We start from the raw sequence: 14452 nt of genomic DNA, 5'->3' as shown, positions 1-14452 counted from the left end.
GTGAATTCTCTAACAATATCTTGATAGCCAAATTAGTAAAATTCTTTCTTTCTTAATGTTCCCCCGCCCTGATAAAAGATTCAAATTATCGACATCAACAATTCAAATAGTTTACCTCAATGATTTGAATCATTGATCTTGATAATTGATCATGTTCTAACGACAAGATCGACGAATTTCTAAATGTCAATCTCAACAATTGAAGGAAAGGTTGATCTTGACAATTTGAATCATCTATCTAAATGATTGAAAGGGGGATTAAAAGACATTAAGAAAGAAAAAATTTACTAGCTACACTATCAAGATATCTCCCAAAAATTATGGGTATCTAGAAAGAAATCCCCACAAGTTAAGGTTTGCTAAGTAATATTCAAAAAAAAAAATCTTTACATACTTCACCCAAGAGAACCATTGAGCCTAAGGCCCATAAAGTTAGCTGATTCAAATAGATAAATAGAGTGTTTCAAATAACGTATCAAGAGAACCATTGGGCTTTGTAAATCGTTCAAAGTACACAATTTTAAATGTTGTATTTTCAAGATAAGATTTTTTGGAAACAAACTAATTTCATCAATGGAACAGCTTACTAATAATAAAAACTTAAAATGTTGAATTATGATGAAATTTTAAAAAACTTTTTAAATTGATTTAAAGGGATTGACTTAAATGAGAAGATAAAATTAAGTTATGGAATTTGAATCCTTGTTAGTAATCTCCCGTTTAATTTTTAAAAAATTCACGAATTTTTCATTTTTTTCAATGAAAGTATTATTCTCCGGATTATTGAACCATTTTGAATAATTCACGGATTTTAAGTTTGAAAAGAATACCCGTTTTTTTACGACTTTTACAAATTTTTATAAAATTCAATGGAAAAAAAAAAAATACTACTATGACTTGTTGTATGTTGCAAAGTGTAAACATGTAAGTTGTAACATGTAACACAAATCGATTTTGAAGCGGCCATGCTTCAAATTTTGGAGGAATCCACTTTTTTACATGAGAACTATCCCTTTTATTTTTTAAAAAGTAATGACATGACTCTTTACATTTATTTGAGATTATTGTTTAATTTTTCAAATTGATGACTTGTCTCTTGACTTTGGTCTTCTTTTAAAAATCAATGGAACAATAACTTCAATGTCCTCATTATCACCACCATCATTATTACCATCACCATCACTATCATATGTCCAAATTTTTGAAATGAAATAGATAATACACATATGAAGCATAGACCGCATATTTTTCATTTATTGAATTCTTGGCCGAATTTTAGACCAGATTTTTGTAATCCAAAATCAAGTAGAACTCGAATTTTTCACGAATTGAATTTTTGTTCGAATTGCTAACCAAAGATCTTGGGTGAGGGACTACTGTCTATTGTACACTGGTACCCAACATTTCAGATTTTCAAACAAATTATTTCTAAACTAACCGTTTACTTGTGTTCAATTGTACATGGAACATTACATGAAAAATCACTTTTAGCCATGGTTTTAAATCTTGACCGAGACTAAGATGACTCACCCGAGTCATCTCGGTCTTGTTAAATGACAATACAGATTTGCACGGTGTCTCAACATTCACATCGTCTCCTGAGATAAATGAGATATCTCGTACAATATTTTGAAAATTTCAGCCAAGTCAATTGGGATTTCGTAGATTTTGATTTAGATAATTTTTTTTTTAAAGATAATAAATATTTATTATGTAAATAGGCACATGATTTTATGACTAAACATTTCATAATCTATGTTTTTTATTGCAAAATTATAATCATTTTATTTTAAATATATGTAAATCAATTAATGTAAACCACCCATGAAAAAAAATTAACATAAATTGAGTTTAATGGATTGTCTTGTCTGAGATGAGATGTCAAACCAAGTTTTGAAACCATTTCTACTATTTGATATTTTTGTAAATTTAGTTGTTTAATCATCTTTGTGGAGGGATAAAATTCAAGTGAGCTATGAGTTCATTGAAAAGCATGATATTTGTGAGGGATAAAATCATCCTCATTCGTGCCATGTGGATTATTAGGATTGAATATATATACAGTTAGGGAAATAATCACAATATAAAAGGATTCTGTCCCTCTGACTAGTTACCAAATTACAAGGTGATTAGGAATCAAGATTCCTTCTCAGGAAAATAGATTTGCTGTTTTGAAAATTACGTGCTAAGCTGATGAACCAATGGCACGATGCCATGTGTATTAAAAAAAATATAGCACTTAAACTGCTCCCATATTTTCTCCCAAAATTCTCTCTCAGCGATCAAATTATTCAATTCTTGTGCTTGTATATATAATATTGGTTGGTTCTAAAACTATGATTTTTTTTTTCTTCTAATTTTTTGCATTTTCTTTGTTAACCAAGCACTCGCAAAACTTTATAAGCATTTTCTGAAAATATTACCAAGCACTTGACCCACAAAAAGTTGTAAAATCTTTAATTGCAGAATACCATAAATACAAAATAATCATGAATCTGAAAATTTTCCCAGTTAATCCACTAAATGTCCCCACCTTTACATCTTGTTAGGGTTATTTTCATAAAGATAAGTAAAATTATAATCTCACAGTCTCTCTAATCACTTTAGTTAGATTTTAATTTAAAATTACTTAAGTATCCTTTTTCTATGCGAAAATGAAAATCACTTAGATAATTTTTTGAATTACCAAAAAAAAAAAAAAGGCTCTTGTATAAGACATGTGCGTTTGTACATGCCACCTACTAGTTGAACAGTGCAACAAGAGTAGGCGATTAAAGAAGAGAGTTTATATTGTCACAACAACTTTTGTAACACCACCCCAAGATGTGTGCTAATTCTTTGGTGTATGGTATAAGAAAAAGTTGGTGTGGCAATAGAATCTCTCTTGAAAAATAAAACTTAGAGACTACTTAAAAAGAAAAAAGAAAAAAGAAAAAAGAAAATAAAAAATCAGTTTATTATTTAAAACTAAATAAATAAGTCTCCTACTTTTAAAATTACATATTAAGACAGAAAAAGAGGAAGATTTTACCATGCCCCTTAAAAAATTGAAAAACAAATGACATAGAACACTTTTAATTGGAGGCGTTCCTTCCTAAGCTCTTGAGGAAGGAATCAATCTTAGGTAGTGGTTGTTTGCGCTATTTTTCAGCGTTTATTATTGGAAAAAAATTAAATTCAGTACTTTTTGTCAAAATAACGCGTTTGTTTACTCTATATTTTCAGTGCTTATTGCTGAAAATAAGTGAAAAAAATTCAGCACTATTTTGATGCTAAAAAAAAAGTGCTGAAGCGATCAGCATTTCACTTTTTTTAACACAGATAAGTATGCCTTTCGTTTTTTTGAGCATGGACAAGTATGCCCTTATTCTTAAAAGGATATTACCTTTTATATCCCATGGATAAGTATATAAGCACCTCGCAAATTAATAAACCCACACCATGGCTAAATTATTTTGTCTTATATGGGTTAAAAGTTTTGGAGTGAGTTGATTTTTGGTGAGGATGATCTCCTCATTAGTATATAAGCACCCTACAAAATAATAAACTCACACCAAGACTAAATTATTTTGTCTTATATGGGTTAAAAGTTTTGTAATAAGTTCATTTTTTATGAGGATGATCTCTACAATGAAGAGATCATTTTCATCAAAAATCAACACATCCTAAAACTTCTAACCCTATCAAAACAAGTTCAAGAATCGTAAATCGTCCTTTTTTTTTAAAATTATTTTTTGACGAGTTAGAAGTTTCAAAATGGACTGATTTTTAGTGAGGATGATCTCTAGACTATATAGACCATCGTCACTAAAAATTTGCTCATTCCAAAAACTGTAACCCATATAAAACAAAAAAATTGGCTATGGTGTGGGTTGCCCTTATTAATTTATAGGGTGTTTTTATAATTACACATCCTTCATTTCTATCGAAAATTATTCATCCAAAATTGAGTTCTTTTAATGTTGATTTAAAAGTTTGGTGACTTGTATGACATTATTATTTTTAATTTGAAATTTGTGGGCTTTTATAAATAGAAATTATTATTTATAAATTGAAGATTTGAGTATTATTTATTATTTAAAAATGAATTGTATTTTAATTTTATAAGAAATAATATATTTTATTGTGTTTGATAAGAAATAGACATTTAAAACATGTAAACAATGTATAATATGATTGTAAGGGTAACAAAGATAATTTACCAGCTTCAGCAATGTGTAACAAATATGATTCAGTATCTAAACAAACAACTTTTTCAACACTTAAATTCAATGCTTATAAGTTTTAGTGCTTAATGCTATTTAGCACTTTTTTTTTTTTTTCAGTTTAACAAACAACACCTTAGTGATCTCACACACTAGCTTGTTTGTGAAACGAATGATATTGTAGGCCCATGCACCTGATATGGCCCCGCAGACGTAAACCCATATTCCATCATAGCGGTTTGATATAATTGCTGGACCCCAACTCCGAGCTGGGTTCATTGATGCACCCGAAATCAGTCTGTCACGATCATATAAAAACCACCTCATATATTTATAACTGTTTGAACTTATAATGCTAAATGCATTAAATTTAATCCATTCATTGTGTTAGTGATTGGTCCGATTGTGATGTAAATGAAACTTTATTGATTGGCCTTAAAGCCAGTTTGATTGAAATAGAATTTTTTTTTTTTTTTCTAATATAAGATTTATTTAACACTAAACAATTTCTTAAGCTATAATCTTTTAGAAAAATTATAAATGACTTTTCATTATAACATGCCAAACAAATGATAAAAAAGTCCTAGACAATTCTTTGGACTTGACTCTAGATTTTGAAAATGGACGGCTATCACACTTTTATGGACCTCCCAAATTTAAAATAAAAATTCAACTGTGAAACATAACTGTTTTTTTGAAATCATTTTCAAATATCACAGAATTCTATCATCTACAATCTCGTGGCATCGGATCATGTTTTTGAATGCCACAAGGTGACCACAACAATCTTAGTAAGAATTGAAATCTTACTAAGTGAGTAAGGCTAGTCTGACTTTAAAAAATTAAGAAATGAAAGCTTATAAGTCAAGATTGAGTTGAACGTGAATCTATAATAATGTTGCTGACTTGGGAACTATTTTATTGAAATAAATAAATACCCGGCGAAAAGCACGTTTATAGTCTGTTTGGAAAAGCCTTCGCACGGCTAATAGTTTGCCGAACTCCTTCCGTTTTCAGAATTTAAGTGTTTGGGTTCGATAAGGACTCCATTTCGTTGCCGATTCATTAGGAAAATTCTACCGATTCTCTCGACTATCAATCCTTTAACGAGCCTCCGCAAAATCACACGCCTCCGCAAAAAACAGAGTAGCAAAGTTGGCGCCATCTCGAAGAAAAAACAGGGTGACAATTTTGGATCATCTCTTTACTCCATTAACTGTTGATCGATAGATTTGGAAGAGTGTTTTTTTTCTGTTTTCAACTTTATCGAGATTGTTCACTTCAAGTTTTTATTTGCGCGTGTTCTTTATCTGATTGATTCTTCCGCTTCATCATCACTAATCTGAAAATCTTGGAGGTAGTAATCTGATCTTTAATGGTTTTCTTCCTTCGCTTTTTAGCACTCTGGTTCATGTTCTATTGTTTATGGGCAATTGTACCTTACGTGTTTGAACAAAGTTTTGTTTAGGATTGCATATGTTATCTGTTGATTTCAACATTGTTTCGATTGTATTTTTTGTGATTCTATTGTGTTAGTTGCTAGTTTGAATTGAAGCACGAAAGTAAGATGTCTGTTGGTGAATAATCACAATGTCTGCAAGTGCCATTGTACTGCTGTCACTGATATTTGATGTCTCACTTATGGAATCATCTCAAAGGTTACTGCTGACTTTTGATTTTTGATTAGTATGCTCTTACCTTGAACTGCAAAATAAGTTATATCTCTGATGGATGATCAGCCAAAGCCAATCCATCCTTAACCAGTTTAAGTTAATTTTATTTTTTTTTATGCCTTTTTTCCTGTTGTTGCTAGGCAAACTAGTAGTAGTGATTCAACATCCATATTTGCAAAACTAATTTAGAATTATAATTCATCATAAGGATGTAGACATAAAAAAAAAATGTATATGATGACACCAATCCACAATTATTGATGGAATTAGATGGATTTAAGATTAAGTTAAAATTTTGGGAGAAACAAAAATCACCTTGTCTCCAATCTCATAAACAAAAATCAATGAGAATGTAGCAGTGAAACCTGACTTTGCAATTGCTGCTAAGAGTGTTGAAGGTCCTCCTTTCACATAAGTGACCAGGGAAAATGCTAAAGCACAGGCAAGTAGCACAATAACTATAGAGACCCAATATGGAAAGCAACCTTAGATCAGAAGAGGATGAAGTTCTGTCATGGGATTTCAGAATAGAAAAGAGCCATGATCAATGGATGAGGGCAATCTGCTCCGTTGGTGAAGCAAACACATAAAGAACAATTTAGGTATTATGTCTAAGCATGACAGATTTTAGAAGGATTTTGAAGGCTTGAATAGATAGGTTCAGACTTCAAACAAAATAAAAATCAAAAGAGGTCAAATTAAAATTTTTTATGAAGTATGGTCTCTTGTTCAAAATTGCGTCATTGCCTTAACAGATCAAGACATAAAAGATTTCTCCAATAAGCATTATTGCATGAAGAGACCCTTAAATAAAAAGCTTTGTGGATGATGATTTAAAATTTTATATATTTTGTGGTATAAATAACAATTTATAAGAATCTTTGTCAGTTACCCATAGATTTTCAAACCCACCTTTGTGACCTTATTTAATAATAAGAGATATTAAATTGGTTGGAGTGTCACAGATGACTTAAAGTAAACATTAAAATTAGCCCGAAAAGCTAAGAACACAAGTTGTGCACCATTTGTTACAACTTTTTAACTGCACCAATATACTTTATTTCTTGTATGAGAAAATACAATTTTAGTTCAGACAATGATATTGGATCTTTATATCATGTTTCACCCCTACTTCAAAGCTTCTTGGAATCATAAAATGCCTACGATACTTTACAGTAAGTTAGGATTTTTATAGATAAGTTTTCATGGTGGGTTCTCACGATGCTACTTTGTCTGCCTTTTTCAAATAACCCCAACTTTAATCGTATGATCTTATGCTTACTGCCAAGTTACAGCAATGGGACTCCGGACGGAATCCTTCCTAGACACCCAACTTAGTGACCCAAAAGAAGAGGTGGTCATAGCAGACTTTCTTCCCAATACAACAAAAGTCACCTTGTGACTCAGCTTCTGGCCAAACTTCCGAAAATTTAAAACCTTGGGATTGACGATTATCAAAACACCATCTGGGTTGCTCAATGCCACCGAGTATTTACTTGCTGGTGTCCCAACATTGGTAACCGTTCTCTTGTATGTAACCGTGACATTTTGGCTACCACCAATGAAATTCAAAGCGAATGAAGGATAATTCAAGTCACCTGGCTGAAGAGCTACATTAGTAGGACAGTTGTAACTCCCCTTAGCCAAGAGAGCCAGCTGAGAAGAGGTGTAGCTCAGGCTACACAGATAATTCAGGTAGTCATTTGTGGTGATGTCATAAATCAACCCAAGGTCTGAGGCTTTTTCGGGGTTGACATGTCCAGACCCGAATACAAACGGTGTAGCCAATTCAGATGTATCGGAGCCTACATTAGTGATCAGGGAATTTTTGTTGTTTAGGATGTATGAAGTCGTCATGAGAGCTGATTTTATTGCCGCGGGGGACCAATTTTTATGGTCAGACTTGAGAAGGGCTGCTAGACTACTGACATGTGGGCACGACATCGATGTGCCAGAGATTATGTTAAAAAGAACACTTATTTATCACTCTTGGATTCGATTGTAGAAACATTAGGTGGCCATGCAGCTAGTATGTTCACTCCTGGTGCAGTCACGTCGGGCTTGATCACATCAGGTTCGATTAAACTAGGCCTTCTTGAAGAGAATGCGGCCATCACCGGTGCAAGATTACCATATACCGTCCCTTCGAAGTTGTTTGTTTCTTTCCCGTGGTTGCATAATTTTTTATGGCTTTTGTAGCCAAGGCGCCTAAAGAAGTGGCTGGTAAAATGTGTGGGTCAGTAAAAAGCTCTTCACCTTCATCTTTTGTGTTCAACAGTAGCATCCCTGCACCTCCAACTATCTTCACTTGCTCTCCCTTAGCAGTTCTGTTGTTCAAGCCTCAAGAGGACTCGGCCTGCCAAATCATGAGACATATTTGAATGTCTTAAACAAATATGAGACCTATTAATGTCCATCGGCACCTCATGCATAAGTATAAATGCATACAGCAGGCTTAAATGTGTTATAGATAGAGAAAATAGTCAATAAAACTGTACAATATGATTGAGCCCTACAATTAGATGTGAACTATGCTAAGCAGATACATCAAGACACGTGATAGATATGGTGTGGATACAACATTTACACTTACATTGAAGTATCCAATACAGAGATGGGACTTATTTTGAAGCATCTTGGAAATATAGGATTTGAGGGTGTCCACTTATTGCCTTTTGTGTGGCACATGATATTATATGAATCTTTTTTTTTTAATAGTAAAAAGCTAGTAAAATTATTTAAATGGGTGCTATAATATTTTATGCTATTGAGATTGTAATTAGAGACAAATCTTAGTAATAAATAAAGAAAATAATTGAATGGTTGAAAATAAGTAAAAGTTGGGGTACCAATAGAAACCCTCATTTTTTTTTTCCTTAGATTCTTTTGTTTTAAGTTTAAGATTCTATATGAACCTTTTATTTTTAATTGTAAAAAATTATTGAAATTATTTGAATGAGTGCTATAATATTTTATTTTGTTAAGATTGTAATTAGAGACAAACCTTAGTACTAAAAAAAGAACTTGATGTTTCAATAATACTGTTGAGTTACAGTAGTTTTTTAATTAGAGTGCTTGGTGACATGGATAAATTTGTATGTGGATATATTTATTACTTTCTTTTTCTTAATTTTTTTTTAAATTTAAATTTTATTTTTGTAGTTTTTATCAAGATAATGTCTACTCAACCATCATCAAAGGCATATTGGGATTCAACAATACATAAAATTTGGGTGGAATGTTATGTTGAAGTAGTTCAAAAGTGGAATGTTATTTTTGTAGGACAGTTGCACCCACAGCGAGACCCGCAAGCTCTCCAATCTGTAATAATTTAAAATAATTATGATAATGTTAGCCTCCATAAGTCTATATATTATAAATATTAAGAGATTTAATTTTATAATTTGTCTTGCAAATCACATTTTTTCATAAAGATCATTTCCTCAATCATATGGACCATCATTGATTTAAAGGAGTGACCTCTTCTTCAATATCTCGGATGAAGAGATCGAAAATGATGAGTTTTAGGAGAAACAATCAAACATTTTCGGAAGAGGTTGAAGATGAGGGTATTTAGATGATTTTCACTAGTCTCTCAAGGAAGACCACAGTCAATGCATATGTTAAAATTCCTCTGAAATGCAGTGTTTTAAAAAATGGACCACACTAATGGTCCTACTATTTTAATTTTATCCTATTTTATGATAAAAAATCAATTTGATCAGTGAACCCTCAAGTATTGTAAATAAAAATGTAAATTAAATTGATTCAACTAAGTTGAACCAATGGTCTGACCAATTTGACAAATTTTCGGTCCAATCATCGATTTGGTTTTTCAAAAAATTGTGAAATTGTACATAAGTATATTAAGTGGTATAGAAGAATTAATTGTGCGATTATCGGTGGCGACACCTGAGATAAAGAACATGAGATAGAAGCAGATGATGAACTCTAACACCAGAGACTGTATGTCCAAACCAATCGGTATTGTTCCTGGGAAGTGCTCATGCTTTCTGCCAAATAATAATCTTAGGGTTCCACTCGCCAACGTCGATCCAAGTACTTGAGCTGAGATATAGGCCGGACCTTTTACGCAACAAAATTGAAATAAATAAGTAAATAAGAGGTATTAAGAAGAAGAAGAATATTTGAGTGAAAAATTAGTAATTTATATATTTTAAGGACAATATTGTACACCTTTGGAGAAAATTAGATCATCGGCCTAGGAATATTTTAATAGATTTGCTTTCTAGATAGAACCCATAAAAATGATGGGGTCCCAACAATATTTTGAGAATATTGGACCCAAAACTGGTCAAATTTAAGGCATGTAAAATTTGGTCCAACAGATTTTCATTTATTAAATTCTTTAAATATATTTAATTAATTTATCTGTGGAACTGTCAACCTTCGATTCATATAATCTTATATTTTCATAAGGAATAACATTACTCCTACTATTAAGGTTTGAATATTAAAAAATCCCCTATATCAAACTATTACTAATTATATTTATCATAAAGTTTATCTTGAAATATTTTCCCTATCTTGTGTTTCAAATCAAATTTATAAAAAATTAAGAGTACATAATGTAGGTTTGATTATCAAAATAATATTTTCATATAGAAATTATAGTCTTTCCAAAAAATCTTACGTTGAAAAAGAATACGTCAAAATACTATATTTTAAAATTTTCACAAACAGAGAATTTAATAGATTTGATGATAATCAACAGTTCATTCAAATATCTCAATTATTCTTGATCCAAATCAATTATATGACAAAATTCATTCAATAATAGTTTGACCATTGGTTCCATCGATTTGGACTTTAAAACATAGAAAAACTACACTATGTGAAAACTGGAAAATTCGACAGAAAAAATTGACGGGCCAAGGCCCATGAATTTTAAAAACTGAATTTTGATGGTATAGGATAGTCGAAATTCTTAATGTTCCTAGATTTGATGGCTTAGAACTGTCGAATTTCTCTCATCCTTCATTAATTTGATTGTTTCGGCCCGTCAAAAAAAAATTTTGACAATGAAAAATTCGATACCAATTCGACCTCTTAGTCCATCGAATTTTATGAAATTTGACGGCCCAAGACCATCAAATTTGAGATTTTTTCACATTGTGCTACCATTGTAATCAACCCTATGTATCTCTCCTTTTTTTTTTTTTTTTTCTCTCAATCTAATTATTGCCTGTTACCTCCCAATTTTATTTTATTTTTTTCTTTTGGCTAGACAAACAAGATTAGTATCAATAATTAATAGGTGGATGAAAAATTACGATTGATTGGGAGATGTTAATCATATTAACTTAATTACATTGTCCAATATGAACCCTTTTCATTTTCGAAGAAATGAATTTAAATCAGCATACCTGTTTCCACGAAAATCTTCGACAAGTGGCAAAGGCAATGGTGGTGGCAGGATTGAATTGAGCACCCAAAATGTGATTGACGGATTAAACCATGACCATCACCACTAGTCCCCACACTATGGAAATCCCGGAGAATGTCACCACTTTATCTTTGCTAAGATTCACCACAATCGACGCACACCCCGTGAATATTACAAAATATGTCCCTACCACCTCCGCGATCAACTGTATCCAATTTAATAAAATCATTTTATTTGATTATCTTCTAATTTTAATACAACAACAAATCCTGATCTTTCATTCCATAATTGATATTGATGCTTAGGTGAACGTAGGTAATAAGAAAATTGATGAAGACTCGTGCCTTTATTGATGAAGATATTGTAGATACGTCATTTCGTCATTACGACGATCACATCTACGATGGTTTGGAGTCGCTACCATTCATGTTGTACGTGGGTGTGAATGGTCACCCGATGTACATTTTGAAAAATTACCATTTTGGGCTCGTAGTGACTCACGATGGATAAGGATAAATCAACCCTTGAGATTCGGGTAAGCGACTCGGTTGGAGAAAAGGGAAGGTGTTGGACACCCTTTTCTCCCCGCCAAATGGCGGTAACCTCAAAGAAACTTGGTCATTTTTTATTTAAAAAGATGTGAAAAACAACGTGCCACGTGGGTGCATTTGTACCCTAGATAGGGGTTCATTTTCGGTTTGATCATAGGGTCATTCCATTGATGGAAATGACCCTTAGCCTTGGGGTCCATTCATCCTAAAAAATAAAATGAAAGGGAGATGGGTGATAGAAGAGGAAGGAGGAGAGGGTAAAGGGAGAGGGGGAGTGCACTTTGAACTCACCTTGTATCTTCAATCTCCTTTTCTTCTTCTTCTTCTTCTTAAAGTCTTTTGAGTCTTTAGTGATGTAAAAAGATGTAATTGTTTTTGTAGATGATTAGTATGAGATTGGAGAAAAGATGAGGAGAGAAGATGAATTTTTTGTTTTTTTTTTTTTGTAAGACTTGTTGTAGAGTTAGTAAGGGAGAATTGGTAAGAGATAATAGGTAATAGTGGTCAGTAGTGAGAGTTGGGACTTTTTTTGGGAAGAGGAGGAGGGTATTTATAGATGTTGAGGGGTTATTTTAGGGATATAATGAGGTGAAATGAAGAAAAGTGGTAGAATGGTGTAGGATTTAAGAGAAAGGTGGGGGTAAATTAGAGATGATTGAATGGCATTTGTGTAAGAAGGGTAAATGGGTTGTTTTACAACCCAAATGGGTTGGATCTTTCAACCCATTTGGATTGAGTATTAGATGGAATAAAATAAATGATAATGGTTTAGAGGATGGGATTGTGTAAGAGAGTAATTAATTGGTGAAGTGAGTTGAAGGGATGAGATTTTAATTAAAAGAAGGATTGTGTAAGAGGGTGGTTGATGATATTTTGAGAGAGTGTGGGAGGTGATGTCATGTGTCAAAATGGGTGGAGATGAATGATTGAGGTGGGTTGATGGGAGAGGTTGGGTATTTAATTTAAGAGGATGAGTGTATGTTTAGATTGTAGATGTGGGTTTTGTAGGGAATGATGATGATAGATTAGGGGAAAGTATAGGTTAAGGGTATGGGTAGATGTGTTTGATTTGAGAGAAAATTAATGGGGTAGGTAGTTGGATGAGGGAGGTGAGATGGGGTGATGACATGTGTCATATTTGAATATCAAGATGGTGATTGGTTGATGTGGGTAGTGGTTAGGATTATGGGTTGGATGTGAATTGGATATGGATAAAGATTTGTGGGCTTTTTAGTGTATTGGGCTTGGGTTATGGAATGATTTTGGGTTATTGGATTGGGTAGGATTTGTTTTGGATTGGATTTTTGAGGGTGGGTATGTTTTAGGTTTTAGGTGGTGTGGAATTGGATTTAGGTTAGGAGATAAGGTGAGAAATATAATTTGTGAGTGTTAAGGGTTTGCGGGCTTTAGATGGGATTAGAATTTCTTCGAATTTAGGAGCGGAGCGGTGAGAGGTAGAGGAAGTGATGGATGTCCTAAGTCTCACATTTTTAATTTTATCCATTTTTTTGAGATTTTGAAATTATTGAATTAATCAAAATACCACGTGTTGACAAATCGGGTTTTTTAGGCCCATTGGTGAACTTTATCGAAAATTTGGCGTTTTTGGTTTTCGAAGCAGAGCGGTGAATATTGGGAAAGTGTAAGATAGGCCGAGTCCTTTTGGTGGGCCCCCTAGACCCTTAGGGGGTCTTAAGGGCCTTGATTCAATCAAAATGCCATATTTCGATTGATTTGGGCCTATGTGGCCCGTTGACAATTTTTATTGAAAAATCTGTATTTTTGAGTCCTTTCGAGTATGGACCCGTTCAAATTGGGGTGTCTACAGATATGTTTGGGATAGATTGAAACAAGTTTGATATTACTACCCCACTATTGGTATATATAAGGGATAGATGATGATGATCTTATTGTAATAGAAATATTTGGAGGGATGTCTAAGGAAAATGCTAAAATGACACAAAGTATTTACTGCGATTCTCACAAGTTTGACGTGGGATGTGCACATAACCATAGATGTGTTTCCTCACGATACGAGAAAAAATCATATGCGGTTATGTATGCATGTCCACGTCAAAATTGTGAGAATCACAGTAAATCCTGTGTCACCCAAGCATGACTCAATGTCTAAATATTCTGAATTAGAAAAACAACTTATATTTGTGACTTTAAAAACCAAAAAATGAGGAATAATACCTTTTGCAAGAAAGACAAAGAAAAACAAAAGCCGAATCCTTCACCCATATTCGATGCATGGGAATTATGATTCTCTTCCTTATGAGCTTTCTCACTACCATTTAAATTTACAAAAACTCCATCTTCCATGGAGTTTGTATGGTTTCCATTAGCACTAGAGATTTCAGCCATCAAAGAAAAAAAAAATGAAATGCAAAGAAGAGAGAGAAGAGAGGAATCTTAAATCTAGAGTCCTAATGAGGAAGTGAAGAAAAGCATAGAACAAGTACATTATATTGGGACCTAAGGTACCAAAAATCAATGAGAGGAAGAAAAGAGGGTCAGAAGGGGAGAGAAATTTTGATTTGATATTTTCATTTTATTTAGATTTTTCTTATAGTGGATTCATGATAAGGGTTTGAGTAAATATGGTTGAAAAGT

The 14452-nt window shown here is 32.7% G+C and overlaps 1 pseudogene; it reads right to left on the bottom strand.

Moving 5' to 3' along the window:
- Positions 1-3074: 3074 nt before the first annotated feature.
- Positions 3075-14203, bottom strand: LOC147405034 (aquaporin NIP1-1-like; annotated as a pseudogene).
- Positions 14204-14452: the final 249 nt, after the last annotated feature.

The sequence above is a fragment of the Akebia trifoliata genome, chromosome 4, assembly GCF_017979445.1.
Source record: "Akebia trifoliata isolate Shusen 1 chromosome 4, ASM1797944v1, whole genome shotgun sequence".
NCBI classification, from domain to species: Eukaryota; Viridiplantae; Streptophyta; class Magnoliopsida; order Ranunculales; family Lardizabalaceae; genus Akebia; species Akebia trifoliata.
This window is presented reverse-complemented; position numbering and strand designations above follow the sequence as displayed.